Consider the following 16,957-nt stretch of genomic DNA (forward strand, 5'->3'; position numbering starts at 1 on the left):
CGGAATTCTACCAGAACTTCCAAGAAGACCTAATTCCTATACTCCTCAATGTATTCCACAATATAGAAACAGAAGGGTCACTACCAAATTCCTTTTATGAAGCTACAGTTACTCTGATACCAAAACCACACAAAGACTCAACCAGGAAAGAGAATTACAGGCCGATCTCACTCATGAATATCGATGCAAAAATCCTCAACAAAATACTGGCAAACCGAATCCAAGAACACATCCGAAAAATTATACATTATGATCAAGTAGGCTTCATTCCTGAGATGCAGGGCTGGTTCAACATATGAAAATCTATCAATGTAATCCAGCATATAAACAAACTGAAAGAAAAAAACCATATGATCATTTCATTAGATGCTGAAAAAGCATTTGACAAAATTCAACATCCATTTATGTTAAAAGTCTTGGAGAGATTAGGGATACAAGGGTCATACCTAAATATAATAAAAGCTATATACAGCAAACCGACAGCTAACATCAAATTAAACGGAGAGAAACTCAAAGCCATCCCGCTTAACTCAGGAACACGACAAGGCTGTCCACTTTCGCCATACCTCTTCAATATAGTGCTGGAAGTTCTAGCAATAGCAATAAGACAACATAATGGGATCAAGGGGATTCGAATTGGAAAGGAAGAAGTTAAACTTTCGTTATTCGCAGATGATATGATAGTGTACATAAGCGACCCCCAAAACTCCACCAAAGAACTTTTACAGCTGATAAACAGCTTTAGTAATGTGGCAGGATACAAGATCAACTCCAAAAAATCAGTCGCCCTCTTATACACAAAGGATATGGAAGCAGAGAGGGAAATCAGAGAAGCTTCTCCATTCACGATAGCCACAAACAGCATAAAATATCTTGGGGTAAATCTAACCAAGGAAGTGAAAGATCTATTTGACAAGAACTTTAAGGCAGTGAAGAAAGAAATTGAGGAGGATACCAAAAAATGGATGGACATCCCTTGCTCTTGGATTGGGAGGATCAACATAGTAAAAATGGCAATTCTACCAAAGGCAATTTATAGATTCAATGCAATCCCCATCAAGATCCCATCAAAATTCTTCACAGATCTGGAGAGGACAATAATCAACTTTATATGGAAAAACAAAAAACCCAGGATAGCCAAAACAATCCTATACAATAAAGGATCTTCTGGAGGCATTACCATCCCTGACTTCAAACTCTATTACAGAGCTACAGTAATGAAAACAGGGTGGTACTGGCATAAAAACAGAGAAGTCGACCAATGGAATCGTATAGAAGACCCGGATTTTATCCCACAAACCTATGAACACCTCATTTTCGATAAAGGAGCTAAAAGTATACAATGGAAGAAAGAAAGCATCTTCAACAAATGGTGCTGGCACAACTGGATGTCAACCTGTAGAAGAATGAAAATAGACCCATATCTATCACCGTGCACAAAACTCAAGTCCAAATGGATTAAAGACCTCAATATCAGCCCGAAAACACTGCACCTGATAGAAGAGAAAGTGGGAAATACCCTACAACAGATGGGCACAGGTGATCGCTTCTTATGTATAACCCCAGAAGCACAGACATTAAGGGCAACATTGAATAAATGGGACCTACTAAAACTGAGAAGCTTCTGTAAAGCAAAGGACACTGTCACTAAGACACAAAGGCAACCTACTGACTGGGAGCACACAATATTTAACAATATATAAAACCTGCCTTAGTCCTCAAAGGAAACAGGATATTTGGTTTGAATAATATGTATCAGAGACTGTGATATAACAAGTTAAGACCATTCATGAAAGACACTAAGAAATGTTTTGTGTTTATTCAGAGTCTTTGCAAGTAGATTCTTTGGTTTGTTTCTGTGCTTTGAGAAGACGTTTATCTATACTTATCTGGCAGAGGAGATACCATGATCATGAAGGTAGTTTTTCTGGGATTTCGTTTATCCATTGCCCTCCAGATATGCTGACTCCTGTGATTTCTCCAAATGCAGGACATGGCTGCATGATTTGAGGTAGTGGGGGACTGTGTTTGGGAAAAAAAAAAGACAAAAGATGTTTATCACCCCGGAAGTGGTAGCTTGTATATTTAATTCCAGCAACTGGCAGCACAGACATATAGACAGATAGCTTCTATGAGTTCATGTTCTAAAAACTAGTTCCATTACAGCAAATTTAATGCAGAGAAAATTTTTCTCAAAACATCAAAAGAATGAAGGAAAGAAAGATAGAAAGAAGGAAGGAAGGAAGGAAAGAAAGGTAAGGAGAGGAGAGGAGTGGGGAGACAAGGAAAGGAAGGAGAGAGAAGGAAGGGAAGGGGAAGGAAAGGAAAGGAAAGGAAAGGAAAGGAAAGGAAAGGAAAGGAAAGGAAAGAAGAAAATGATTTTTATTATGAGCTGTTTACTACAAGACTCACAAAATCATTGACAGAAACTTCATCATATGAGTCACAATCAATCCAAAAGATAAGATAATAGAATTAACTTACACAATCATGTTTCCTTTCTCCTGTGTTATCTATCTTTTCTCTACTCACCTAAAATTCTTTTACCTCAAACTATAAAAGAATTATTTTATGCCAATTTAAGGAGAGGAACATACAATTGCTTGGAAGCATTAATACACTGGAACTAATTTTAAATTGATTTTTTATAAATTTAAAATATATTCGCTACCATATATAAATACAAATAAAAGCAATAATTTTTAAACAAGATGGATCAGGATCAACCTCCTGAGGTTTTTTTTCCTAGGACCCATATCTTGGAAAGTGTTAACTTAGAGTTAACTGCAAGTTCCTTTTCTATACCCATATGTACTCTGTGGCAAGTAGACAGCACCTCACGTCATGTCCCCTTACCAAACAATAATAACTACATAAATACGAATAAATAAAAATTATTATATGTCATATAAGTCTCACACTATGTGCAGTAGAAGAATCATTATACATGTATGGCATTACTTTAAAATATTTAGAGAAATTTTGGTTATGGAAAGTGACAGAGGATGTAGCTAAATGCATAGAAGCAGTTAGTGTGTATTCTAAGTCAAAGGAATCTGAAGAAGAGGCATGAAGGTAATACTGTGTGGATGGGCACAGATTGTGCATTTAAAAATTAGTCTCGCATTTACTTTTTATTTTTATGTGTGTATGTGTGTGTTTTGCCTTTATATATGTATAAGCACAAAATGTATGCCTGATGCCCACTGAGGTCAGATTGGGTATTGAATTTTCTGAAAATACAGTTATGGATGACTGGGAGCTGCTATATCGGTGATGGGAACCAAACTCAGCTCCTCTGCAAGAGCAGCAAACACATTTTACTCCCAAACTGTCCCTTCAGTACCATAAAATGTATGTTTTTGTGTTACAAGCAACTACCAGTAATTGAATATTATTCACAGAGACACAACCATGAACTAAATAAAATGATTTATAGTATACATTTAGAACCTTACCTCATGCTGATTTCCCAAGAACACATAGAGAGTAGGAGCCTCTGCATGAGTCCAGTAGCCCAGTAATGTCCCTCTTCTAGCACTGCTATTGGTCGTGTGGTTAAAGTCAAAATCCTTTTTTACCTTCCTTGGTATCCTCTCAGGTTCCATGAAGAGTGACGTCTGGAGTCAGCTGACAGCTTATTAGTATTTACCCTACAGTATACTTCTGTGAGTGCTCATTTGCTTAGTCAAAACAACAGACCACTGAGTAGTTTACTTTGTGAGACTGGTTGAAAGAATAATTGCGTTCTTTATCTGAGGTAACTTTCAGTCACAGTTCCTGCCTAACCAACCATTTGAGTTAGAAAGATATAAGATGAAGTTGTACATTTGGTATTCATTCTCAAACATGCTATTTACAACCACAGCACCAATGAAACATTGTTTTTCCAGAAATTAGAAATTCCAAAACTTTTTTCCCCTGACATTGCTGACCCTATAGAAATTTGCAAGGAAAAAGACAATGGGAGAGACATGCAGCAACAGTGTAGGAGTCTTAGAGGGCAAGATGAAGAAATGGTGGATTGATTCTCTCATAAACAAGAAGAAATTAAAGAGAGGTATTCTCAAGCACGCACATGGAAACAGATGGATCGAAAGATGATAATTTGATTGAATTGATGTACTGCATAAGACAAACCCTGACTGAGGTGCCTATTAGGTAATGATGCATTAATAGTTAGAAAGTCAAGTGTTTTAAATGGTTGTGCTATTGAAGGAAACAGAGTCAAGCAATAGTTAATCAAATACACTTGTACAGATGGTGAATATAAAGGTGTTAAGATATTTAAACACAAGAAAAGTGAGAGAATTCTTACACGCTAAAGCAAATGAGCATTCAGAAGAGAAAACAAACTGTATATACACAAAACAAAACAAAATGTAATTCCCAAAGGATTTATCTTACAGTATGAGGCAGCCTTTTACCATCCTATTGGAAGATTCAGTTAGAAGGCCAACATATCTGATGGGTGATTTTGCAGTGCTTTGAAATTTCTTCTCACTGTTTTAATTTTTAAAGAGATGAAATATTTGTTAACTAGTCAACTGTACTTGTCATCAGTGTTTATGTGCTTTAAAATATCATTGGATATATATGTGTGTGTGTAAAGATAATATATGAATAACAAAAATTTAAAAAAGAATTGACCAAAAGCACATTGTACATTGTAACAAAATCTGAGAATAATGGTCTCAATTTTTCAAATAACCTCAGATTTCATAAACAAGGGACTGGCATAAAAACCTTGTACCCGAACCTTACTAATCCATTAAATGTATAGATTAAAAAACTTAAAATTGCTGAGACTAAAATACTTTATTATACTAATCTGCATTGATTTTTAATACAAAATTATCTCATTGTTTATTTCTTGATAAATACGTTTGGCTGTGATGACATTTTGGGTAACAAGAAGAAAAGCTGATTGCAAACACAGTTTAATATTTAAAAATAAGGAGAAATAAGCTTAATATAGTGAACTTTTATATTATGTTATGAACTTTCATTTCTTTCTTGTTACTTGAGGTATGATTGCGGAGAGACCACATTATCCTATGAGACTAAATGCCATAACTCCTCATTTGTGCAAAATATTTCTGAAATTAGTTGATTGCTAAAGTTAAAAATTGTGAATTGATTTTTAACACTCAAGAACACGTGGTACCGTTTGAGTTCATTTGATCTACTCTTAATTTTTACTACATAGGACTTCAGTTTTAGTTAGGCTTAAGTGTTGCTTATGTTATGTGGCTGTTTCAATGAGAATGGCTCCTCTAGGCTCATGTATTCGAAGGCCTAGTTGCTAGTGTTTAGAACTGCTTTTGGAAAGCTTAGAGGTATGGCATGGTTAGAGGAGGTGTGTCACTGGGGTTAGGCTCTCGAATTTCAAAGACCACCTCATTCTTACTTATCTCTTCCAGCCCATGCTCCTCCCCAACACCTTTCTCTATCTCTCTCTCTCTCTCTCTCTCTCTCTCTCTCTCTCTCTCTCTCCCTTCCTCCCTCCCTCCCTCCCTCCCTCTCCTACTTTTGTATCAGGATTCAAGCTCTTAGATATTTATTGAGCACTCTGCTTGTCTGTCTCCTGCCATGCTCACTACCGTGATGGTCATAGGTGCAATCTCTCTGGAACCATGATATCCAAAATTGACACATGTTTATTTTTCTTCTTGTTTCTTCCTTGGTAATAGTGTTTTGACATGGTGATAGAAAAGGAACCAATATATAAATCTATATGGATACTTTTTTACACATATGTGAAGTTCCACGTCTTTGTTACCTTCACACATGAATGGGAAAACATAATAAATATATGTTCATCTCTGTCTTATGTAGCATAATTATATCAGTATCTACTAGGTTTCCACATATTATAAAATATCCTTCCGTTCATGGCCATATTGGTCATAGTTCATACACCATGCTTTGTTTTTCCTTTCATCATGTGATGAACATTTAAATCATTTGATTTTTGTCTATTATGACTGCTGCTGCAATGAGCATGGTCTAACAGATGTGTTTTATACATACTAACTTCATTTTTTAATATCTATATATTAGGAAGATTTCTGTATTGGAGGGGCCTATGCATTGCAAACCTAATGACCTGAATAAATTAAATGCTAAAAGTTAATAGCACAAAAATTCAGAGTAGAGAAATTATTAGTAAAGGCTGAGAAGAACAGTTTGATGGAAGAAGAGAGCTTGATGAAATCAATGGCTACTGAGCTGTCATTTGATAAGTACCTGAATAATAGATACAGTCTTGAACACTAGAGTAAATTTAAATAACAGCAATGTATTGTAAGGTCAAATATTTTGGATTATCTCTGCTACCAAGAAGCAGTTTTAAGAAAAAAATAAGATTAACCTGAATTCAATAATAAATAATATATTTCTATGCCTAAACATTACACAGGTTTATAATATGTACTCTTAATGTTTGTGTGTGAGATAAAAAGAAATTAAATTGAAATTTATTTTAATTTTTTTACTTTTAAGTTAACATTTAATATTACTTTATAGTTCAACCATCTGCGATATGAAGAATTCTAAGATAAGCCTTCAACAAACCTCACAAGAATAAAGTACATCTTTCCAATGATATGGTTACTTCATGTACTAATTTTGAGCACACTTAACTGGTTTCGCTAAGATCCAAAATAAGTCAGTTTATGCTTATTGAATACTCTGTCCTTCACAGAGTGTAAAGTAATAGGCCTTTAAAATAGAGCTTAAAACTTCCAAGGGGAAAAGCTATTTCCTGTTTATATTAGCTCAGGTACCTCCATAGTCTAACACTTCCAAGGAGTTCAGAGACAACTTGTGATGAAGAGGGTAGGTCATAAGAACTGAGATGTCCCAAGCAAATGTACTGTAGAAAGCTTGGCTCTATAGGGAAATAACAACAGTTCACAGTGTAAGAGAGCTTGGTGGCAGAATAATCTGTACAAGTCTATAGATGAAAGTACAATATCGCTGTCCTCTTGGCAGCAATCTCATGAGAGGCTGAGCAATTTGCCCATTGAAGCTATGCCTAGCTGTGCACTAATATGAACCCCCAGATAGTAAACTACGTTGCCTTAAGGTTTTAGACTTCTGGGAATATTTGTGTTGCTAAAAGTTAATAAGGATATAGTAAATAATTAGGTTTCTATAAATAACAAATCTGCTCATAAATTAAGTTTGATTTTACTTTTTATATTGTCATTAAAGACGTTTGCCAGTCTTCTGCCATAATTTAACTGTAATCAACAAAGCCCAGAATTTAAGATTAGATATAAGTAAGCACTATTTATATTGAAAGACTCTTTTAGTTGTTAGCCATATGATCACTTTTTTCCAAATGTTTAAAACTCTACTAAAGATGGTGACAAGGGTCAAGAGTTTAGGGAAAAAAAACTTAACCTTTTAAATGCAGCTTTAATAAAGAATTCAAGTGACAGAAATAAAAAGATAGTTCTGTGATGTTCTAGTTTCTTTTCTGTATCCTTAAAGAAAGTTTCAAAGATATCTCTTTAATTAATTCTGAGTATCTAAATTTTCTTCCCAAATCATAGAATATGTGCTATATGGATGTATTTTTGCAAAATAAGTTAAAAATATACTTCTAGTCATTTATGTAATTACATTATTTATTTTCTGTTCCAACAAAATGTTGTAGGATTAATAAATAGGAAACAAATAATGATTAATATTTAGGATTTAAAAAAACAAAAGGGGGCAGATTACAAAATAGTTGATAAAAATATGTCTTACTGAGCACAGTTGTCCATAACTGCCCTTTCAGTAATTATAATTTCTGAGTGGAATTTAAGAGTTTGGCCATGCATTGAGAGTTATAGACCATCGAAGGTTATATGGAGATTTCCTGTGCCCAACAAAAGAAAAATTAAACTACATAAAGCACAAAAACCTCTAGAAGCCAAAATAAAATGAATCATGTTGAAAATATTGTAATCTCCAACTTTACATTATACTGCAAATCCACGGTTAACCAAACCAGCAGGATAATGCAAAAATACACGAAAGTCAATGGACTGGAAAACCTAAAACTATACTCCCACAAACACTGGCACTAGATTTTGACAAAATTGAGAAAAACTTGTGGGATAAGTGACAACCTTGTCACAGGAAGAAAGCATGCCTCTTGAAAATATAATCTAGAAAACCTAGACATCCGCATTTAGAAGAATAAAAATAGATCATGTCTCTCACTCTGTATAAAAATCAATATAAAATGGATGAAAGAATTTGATGTAGGATTTGAATTTATGAATTAGCTAGAGGAAAACACTACAAAAGACAAGAATATACAAGACCTAGGAAAGTATGCCAATAATTTATAAAATATTATCCAGTTGACAAATGGAAATCATAAAATCACAAAGTTTTATATAAGCAATTATCAATTAACTGAAAATTAAAATAGCATTTAGAAAAGAAAAATATTTACATCATGATTATAGTAATTAATATATAGAATGTAATGAGCAAATACAAAACTAAGTATGTAGTAATCAAAAGATCAATAATGTTTTAAGAAATGACCAGTCAGCTTCAGAAATATGGAGTAGGAGTTGAATTTCAAAATGGGAAAAAGAAGCCGCATATCTTCTTTATGAAAGAGTTACAGATTGAAACTACATCAAGAATCTATTTCAGCTCAGTAAAACTGAGTGTTTATATAAGATAAACAAGTAAACAAACTAAAGAACTGTGGCATAGATAATAATATCTAAGAAATGAGCATCTATGACAGAGATGCACATCTCTGCAGAGTCATAAAACAGAAAAAATTATAAGGGAGATAATGATCCATTAGTTTGGGTAAAGGGGAATAAAACTGATGAAGAATGGAGCTTGTTAGGTTTTGATCATAATCTAGATAATAGTCCAAATAAGGCTTCAGTTGGTATTTCATTACTAAAGGTAATGGAAAGAACCTGTGAATCTTCTACCCTGCACAGAGTGTCTTACCTCTACAAACTGAATTCCTCACAATAGGAAGTGAGCTGCCTAGTAGTTCCTGATCAGTCTGTGTTCTAGAAAAATACTTTTCCAAATCTAAGGGCAACAATCCTATCTTCTCAATGTTAAGCTATTCCCTGATAAAGGTTAAGAATGTTTCAGAGTACCTAAAGCTAAACTGTGGAGGAATACAACTGACATTTGTGTGGATTAAAGTATATTAAGAAGTCTATTTTGTCAGGTATTAGGATGAGCACACCAGTTTCCAGCCTTTTTGTTTGGATTGTTGGTTTCCATCCTCATAGTTTAAGTTGATCCTTATCATTAGAGCTACAACGAGCTTCCTGTGGTCAACAGAAAGAAAAAAATTAGTTTCCTATTCCATTCACCATAACGTTTGATTGGAGACATGAATCCAATAATGCTGACAATTATTGGTGACATAGGTGAGGTGATGAAAGACCTCTTCTGTTTCTATTTACCTTCTTAACCTTTCTTTGTGTTTCATGAAGTCAATTTTGTTTTCTATCTAAAGTTGGTTGATTACTACTACTCATCTCTTCAGTTTGAATTGTTGTTTTCGTGGCAGACATTTTTAACTGTATCATGATTTTTTCTTCCTCTTTTGACAATGGCAGATATTTTTACTAGTTATAATAGTTTATGTTGAGAGTCACTGACCTTTAGTCTTTGGAGTCCATTTCTCTAGCATCTTCTGGTTTCATTTATAATGTGACATGTTTTTCTTTGTCTGTTTGCCTAGAGCTTTCAATACTTTTTCTTTTCTAGTTTTATCTAATGTTTAAATTATGATATCTCGTGGTGAGTTTTTTTTCTCTTCTTGTCTATTTGTGCTCCATGTTCTGACTGCATCTGTATATGCACCTCATTTGTTAGTATGGGGGTGTTTTTGCTGTATTATTAGGTTGGCCTCTGTGTTTGTTTTCTGTTTCAGCCTTCCTAGAACTGGAATTACTAGTGTGCACTGTCTGGCTAGACCATAAGTTCCTCTTTTTCTACATTACTTTTTGGTAACTCTGCTGACTATTCTTTCTTTTCAGCTTATGTTTGCTTAGCAACTATTAGACTCGTGTTAGTACATAAATATCCAAAATAGCTTAGTTATAGATTATAACCTTTAAAAAAGCAGATTGAAATAATAGAGTTATAGAAAAGGATGGTCTTTTTTATATCAGTTGCAATTATTATGAGTTTAGTCTGTTGTAATTACACAGTTAATAATGATTTCTCATTATATAAGTTTGTAGAAAATTTGTCTGTTAAAAATTCCATGGTATTGGAAGTTTTCGATTTCATTCTAAGTCTTCCATAATATCTTCTATCTAATTTTTAATTTACTCTTTATCCCTCTCCAATATCCATTCTAATATCCATAAGCCACACTAATCCGGTATTTATTTTTATGCTGATTATAAAAATGATGAAAATAGTAGATTGCCAAAAAAACAATATAACTTCTCAGTCTGCCAAATTAGTTTCATTAATCTGCAGATTTGTAAGTTTGTCTTATTCCTTACTAATCGCAGCATTTCTTTTTTGGTGTCGATATCAGTAAGATTATTCACCGTGCCAAATATCTGTACACTCTTCACACACAGAATGTAGAAACATATGTCTCAGGCATTTCCTTCTCTCTTTTAGAAACACAATGCCATCAACAAAAGAAGCCACGGTACTCTTATTTGTGGGAGAGATATCATAAGAAGTGCAGATTATGCAATGGAGTAAAGCAAAGATTCTTAAACATGGCCTTAAGAGGATGCTTTAGTTGCTATCAAATGAAATTGCTCCTTTTCTCTGTTTTTATATTTGTTGTGGTAAAGAATAACTCCTATACAAATAGTAATATCATAAGGCTTGAGGGTCATGAAGACACTGTTATGAATATGCATATTTCCCCATGCACTGAAATAAGTGTTACACAAAATAAACAAATAAATGACTGATGTCAAGTTCTAGAGAAACTTAAAACCGCAACAATACACTGCAGGATACATCGTATGCCCTAGTCCCAATTCTTAACTTTTAGATGATTATTTATAAAGATATTAGCACTATTCAATTTTTATCAGAAGTTCTACAGTAAAAATAATTACATTTATAATTATGTACATGACAATTAAAATTGGCAGCCATGGTGAAGTTCTTAAACATGCCATGTTAAAATTTATTTCACATAATATTTTGGACAAAATGAGATAATAAAGGATAGGTAAAGAATTGAAACATCTTTATATGCAAGCTTTTGTTTGCTTGTTTTACAAGAATGACATTTATTATGTCCCACCTAGGGTTAAGAAAAGACAGATACAGACAGTTTGGTGTTGATAAATTGGAATGGACATTTGCACTAGACACTGCACAGACTGCACAAGGTAAAATTAATTTTGATGGTGATTTTGTACCATCAGATAAATCCAACTTATTCGTAGAAAAAGGTGCTTAGATATTTCTTCTTAATGTAAATAATTTTTTTTTCATATATTGTGTTCTGATTTTGGCTACTCCTCCCCTTCTCTTCTCATTTCCTTCTGACCTACCCTCCCAAGGGTTTCCACAAGCTTTCTGTCTCTCATTGGAAAACAAATAGACATCTAATAAATAATATTAAAATAAAATGAATAAAAACAACAAATCAGAATATGACAAAAAGGCAAATGAGATAGAGCCAAAAAGAAAGCATGAACAAGGCACATAGACACAGAGACACACATGTTTGTACACATGGGATTCATAAAAACACAGGATTGGAAGCAATAATAAAGATGCAAAAGTATGTATGTATATTCAAGACAAAAATAAAAACCCCATCTTAACATTAAGAGACAAAGAACATCCCTAAGATTAACTTGTATTCATTTTGTGATGGCAATCTTAATGGCCTGGGCACAGCCATTAATGATGTTTATTTCTTCATTGAGGCTACTTCAGAGATATCTAAAATTCCATTTGTCATTGTGCTTCTTGGGAAGTGGCTTCTGGATTAGTATTGGGGGTATGTGTCTGCTTTGCCATGCAACTCTGTAACCCCAAATGGTAAAGACTTGGTCAGTCCCTATGTATGTATGCTCCCTTTGTCTCTGTAAGTTCATATGTATGGCAGCCTGTTGTGTCTAAAGACCCTTGCTTTCTTGGAGTCATTAAACCCCTATAGCTTTTACATTCTTTCTTCCACAAAGTTCTAGTACTTAAATATTTATGTATAAATTCTTCACTTTACAGTTTAAGAGTAGCAAAGTGAATATTATGCACGTGACTGAGTATAGCTTCCAGCTATTTGCCGAAGTATAATTTCCCAACTAGAGTGGCAAACTCTGCTCTGGTTGGGTTCTGGGGTTCTGTGACATTAAAATATTTAGAAAATGAGGTAGAATAATTGGGCCTTGTTAGCTATTTTTAATTATAAAATATCATACAAATTCGGTCATTTTACCAAAATAATGAAACATGAATAAATTTGGATCCTTGATGACTATCAGGAAATGAATAAATACAGATTGATTTAAAACAACTCTGGCTTGCCACAAGGGAAGCTTTGTGTTGCTTTCATTTACTTATCTCCTAATGAGGTGGCATTCAATCTAGAGGACTGATATTCGTTCATAGAGCTGGGGCAAATTTATATTCAGCAACCTGGTTAGACTGATTGGTAGTACCATTTGGGAAAGGATTTTAACAAACTTATAACCTCAGTTTTTCCTTGGAGACCCATGTATCAATTTTCTTAATGTGTTTTTCTTTTTCTTTTGTCTGTTTGTTGTTTGTATTTGGTTTACTTGTTTAGAAACAAGACAGATAGATGATTCACAGACCATGTGGCATTGTTGTTTCTGAGGTGACACCGATTTCTTCTACTATGAAATTTAAAATTTAATTGTTAATGTGCCCGTAGTTTAGGAGTTAGTTGTCCCTTGATTTACTTTGAGAAGGCTATGCACCCTCAGTTCTCTGTGGAATGAGAGTTCAGAATGTTCCATCTGTTCGTCTGTCTTCCATAACAGTAAACTGATTCTATTTTCATGGTTTTTACTAGCAAGGGTTTCCTGGGAATTCCAGCTTTCTGCAACAGTTTTAAGGGTTAGAGCATCATATCACACCTGGAGAATAATTTATACTAACTCTAATGGAGGTTTTGAGTGGGTAATTTTATTAAATATATAGTAATCCAAGCATTTCAAAAAAATTAAATAGCAAGTAATGGGTAGATAAGTAGACTGATACCAAAACACTATCAAATCAGCTATTAAAACATCCTGCAGAAGTCAATTGGGATAATCCCTTAAAAACAGATAACATAACTAGAGATCTTAATAGACAGAGTTTCTATTAAGACAAGAGTGCTGACTAAGCTGCAATACATAATATTCAGGTACATGCAGTGTTGTTGACTTTGAAAGAAGTTGGAGAAATTCATAGGTAGTGGAGGTAAGAACCCACTAGAGAATGAAAAAGACAAGAAAAAGTGTTATCTAGAGTAAAGAGTTGTGTGACTTCTGTCTTTGAGTACTCCAAATATGTTTGTTTGAATTATGTCAATAGAATACTTTTTTTGAAAAAGATAATACAATAGCAATGTAAAGCTAAATGTCTGAAAATAAAACGTCTATTTTATGTAGCATGTTTATGATTCATGTGTTTTAAATTGTTTATTCAAATTTTGAAGTTTGTCTTCCTCTCTCCATTTCTATCCCTCTTCTATCTTTTCTTCCCTCTCTATTTTATTATGTTTCCTTTCTATGAAAACCTATAAAGACATCTCTTATATTTTAATGTAACACAACATAAGAAACCAAGGGTCATGACCAAGGTTGAGTTTTTTTTTTCCCTTTTTTTGGTGGGGGTGGTTGGCAAGTAAAGATTCTTTGAGAAAACCACTTTGCATTATAATGAATGTTTTTTACTTACAATGTCAATGAAAATAATAAGGTATGAATCTTCACAGTTCTTATTCTGTATACAAATAATGATTTAAAAAATCAAGGGAGGCTAAAATCTATAAAGTTACAGGAGATTTCCTATTGAGCAAATGCTTATGCAAAATGTAGAAAATTGTGTTAAAATATGCGCTCTTTTGGGGACACACTGAAGTGAATTCATATCAACAAAGAGCAGACCCCTTTGGGGGAATTTTTGTGTTTTTAGAAGGATGCCAAAACTTATTCCCAAAGCTCAAAGTATTCTGAAGCTTTTGTTTTTCCAGTGAGGACTACATGGGCATATGAGCAGAGCATTTATTACCATCCATGTTAAAGATGAGAGTAAAACATATTTCTGGAGATTTCATTCTGTAACAGTGGATCATAGAAATCTGGAGATGCTATAATTAATGGATAAAACTTCTGTAGCATAAAACCCACAGAGAACAGAGTGGGAGGGTAAATGCACAAAGAAAAGGAGCTCCAATATAATTTCATAGAATTAGCTATTCTAATATTCGTCACAATAGATCTTCCAGTAGAAATAGCCATAATCTCCTTATGGAGCTAATTTTAGATATGTGAGGTCTTTTAACAATTGAGTATGATTTTCTCCATGAATAAACCTAAAATTACACAGAACTATACCTCCAGTGATTATTGCAAAATTAAAAAATTATACCAGCTTTTTGGTAATTGTTAATTTAAGGTTGAATAGCTTCTATATATAATATTTTAATTAATGGAATGTTTAGTTGCATACTAAAACAAGCACAACTTGAATTATGAAGCTGTACTATTTAGATCTGGAGATACAGTGGAACAGCTACATTTCCCGTATTAAATCTTTGTCTTCAAATGAATCATATTGAGTCATTTAGTGGGAGCAGCACACTGTTGAGAAATATTTGAAATATATATTCAGATGCTGATTGAAATACTACTTGAGAAGGTGGCATGTGAACTGTAAATGCAACTCCTTTATGCATTTAGTTAGCTTGTTTCAAATATATGTTAATAATTATAGAAATAATAGGTGAGACATATCCAGATTGGTATCACTTAAGATTACTTTTGGGGATGGGGAACTAAATATACTTTACTTCTATTTCCATTGTGGCAGGAAAGTTAAAAATCACTTGAAAACACATGAAATTTTAAAAAATATTGTGTTGAAGAAATCACAGAACTTTCTAGCTAAAGTTTGTAGATTTTATTCAGTCTCTGATTTTACTCATGGCTAAATAGTTTGTCTCTTCTTCAAACTTGTTTTGCTAATTACCCACCTCTTGCCTCCATGTCTGTATGAGAATTTTATCACACACACATCCACGTGTGCACGCATGAGTACACATGTATATACATACACACACACACACACACATATATATATGTATATATATATGCATGCATATGTGCTAATGTTCAGTTTTCATGATAGTAAGTATTTCTACTGCAACATTTTTAGTATTAAAACGGCTGATATATTTCAAATTTCTTATTTATTTATTTGTTTGTTTGCTTGCTTTTGTGAAATAAGCTTCCATTTTGTAGTTCAAGTTAGCTTCGAACTTACTGCATTGAGGCTTACTGCAATTTCGCCGAATTTCATTTGTCTCGGCACCTTGGCATTTGCCTTTCTGGTGTGAACCCACTTGAATGCATTGGCACAGGAGACCACTTCCTAAATATAAACCTAGTAGCACAGACACTAAGAGAAACAATTAATAAATGGGACTTCCTGAAACTGAGAAGTTTCTGTAAAGCAAAGAACATGGTCAACAGGAAAAATCAACAGTCTAGAGAATGAGAAAACATCTTCTCTAACCCCACCTCAAACAAAAGACTGATCTACAAAATAAACAATGACTCAAGAAATTGGTCATCTAAAGAACAAATAACCCAATAAAAACAATAGAGTACAGACCTAAACAGAGAACTCTCAACAGATGAATCTAAAATGGCTGAAAGGCACTTAAGGAAATGTTCAACATCCTTAGCCATCAGGGAAATACAAATCAAAACATCTCTGAGATTCCATCTTCCACATGTAAGAATGGTCAAGAACAAAAACACTGATGACAGTTTATGCTGGAAAGGATGTGGGATAAAGGAAGCACTCCTGCAATGCTAGTGGAAGTACAAACCAGTACAGCCACTTTGGATGTCAGTATGGCAATTTCTCAGAAAATTAAAAAGCAGTTTCCCCAAGACCCAGCAATACTACTTTTGTGTATATACCCAAAGGATGCTCAATGGTACTACAAAAACATGTGCACAGTTATGTTCAAAGCAGCATTGTTCGTCATAGCCAGAATCTGGAAACAATCTATATGCCCCCATTGACTGAAGAATGGATAAGGAAAATGTGATGCATTTACACAATGGAGTACTATACAGCAGAAAAAATAATGACATTTTCAAATTTGCAGGCAAATGGAAGGATATAGAAAACAGCATATTGAGTGTAGTAACCCAGACCCAGAATGGCAAAAATCATATGTACTCACTCATAAGTGGCTTTCAGACATAAAGCAAAGAAAATCAGCCTACAATTCACAATCTTAGAGAGCCTAGACAACAAAGAGGACCCTAAGAAAGACAGACATAGATCTAAAGTACATGGGAAGTAGAAAAAGAAAAGATCCCCTGAGTAAATTGGGAACATGGGGACCAACAGAGATGGTTGAAGTGGGAAGAAGAGGAAGGAAGGGGACCAGAGAAAAATGTATAGCTTATAAACATCAATAAAAAATAAGAATCCATAGTCACTGCCATCAGTTTAGATTTATTTCCTCTCTAAGCAAAATATTTAAAAGTTGCTTTCTTTTCTTCAAGCTAAACATGTGGCAAGTTTAGCTTTATTTGAAAATCAGACAATATGACATAAAAAGTTGTCATGGAAAAATCAAAGTGTAATCTTTCATTTTGATGACTTTCTTTCCATTTTGTAGAAAAGTAAATTAGGTTTATCAAATAAGAGAATATAATGTTTCCTCTTTCAAGTAGAAGTAAGTCTCATGTTACTTCTTCTGCAGAATGTATTT

The 16,957-nt window shown here is 33.8% G+C and overlaps 1 pseudogene; it reads left to right on the forward strand.

Moving 5' to 3' along the window:
* The first annotated feature begins 1,881 nt into the window (after nt 1–1,881).
* LOC142853167 (U1 spliceosomal RNA) lies at nt 1,882–2,025 on the forward strand (annotated as a pseudogene).
* The last annotated feature ends 14,932 nt before the right edge of the window (nt 2,026–16,957 follow it).

Source organism: Microtus pennsylvanicus, chromosome 6 (genome assembly GCF_037038515.1).
Source record: "Microtus pennsylvanicus isolate mMicPen1 chromosome 6, mMicPen1.hap1, whole genome shotgun sequence".
NCBI lineage: Eukaryota > Metazoa > Chordata > Mammalia > Rodentia > Cricetidae > Microtus > Microtus pennsylvanicus.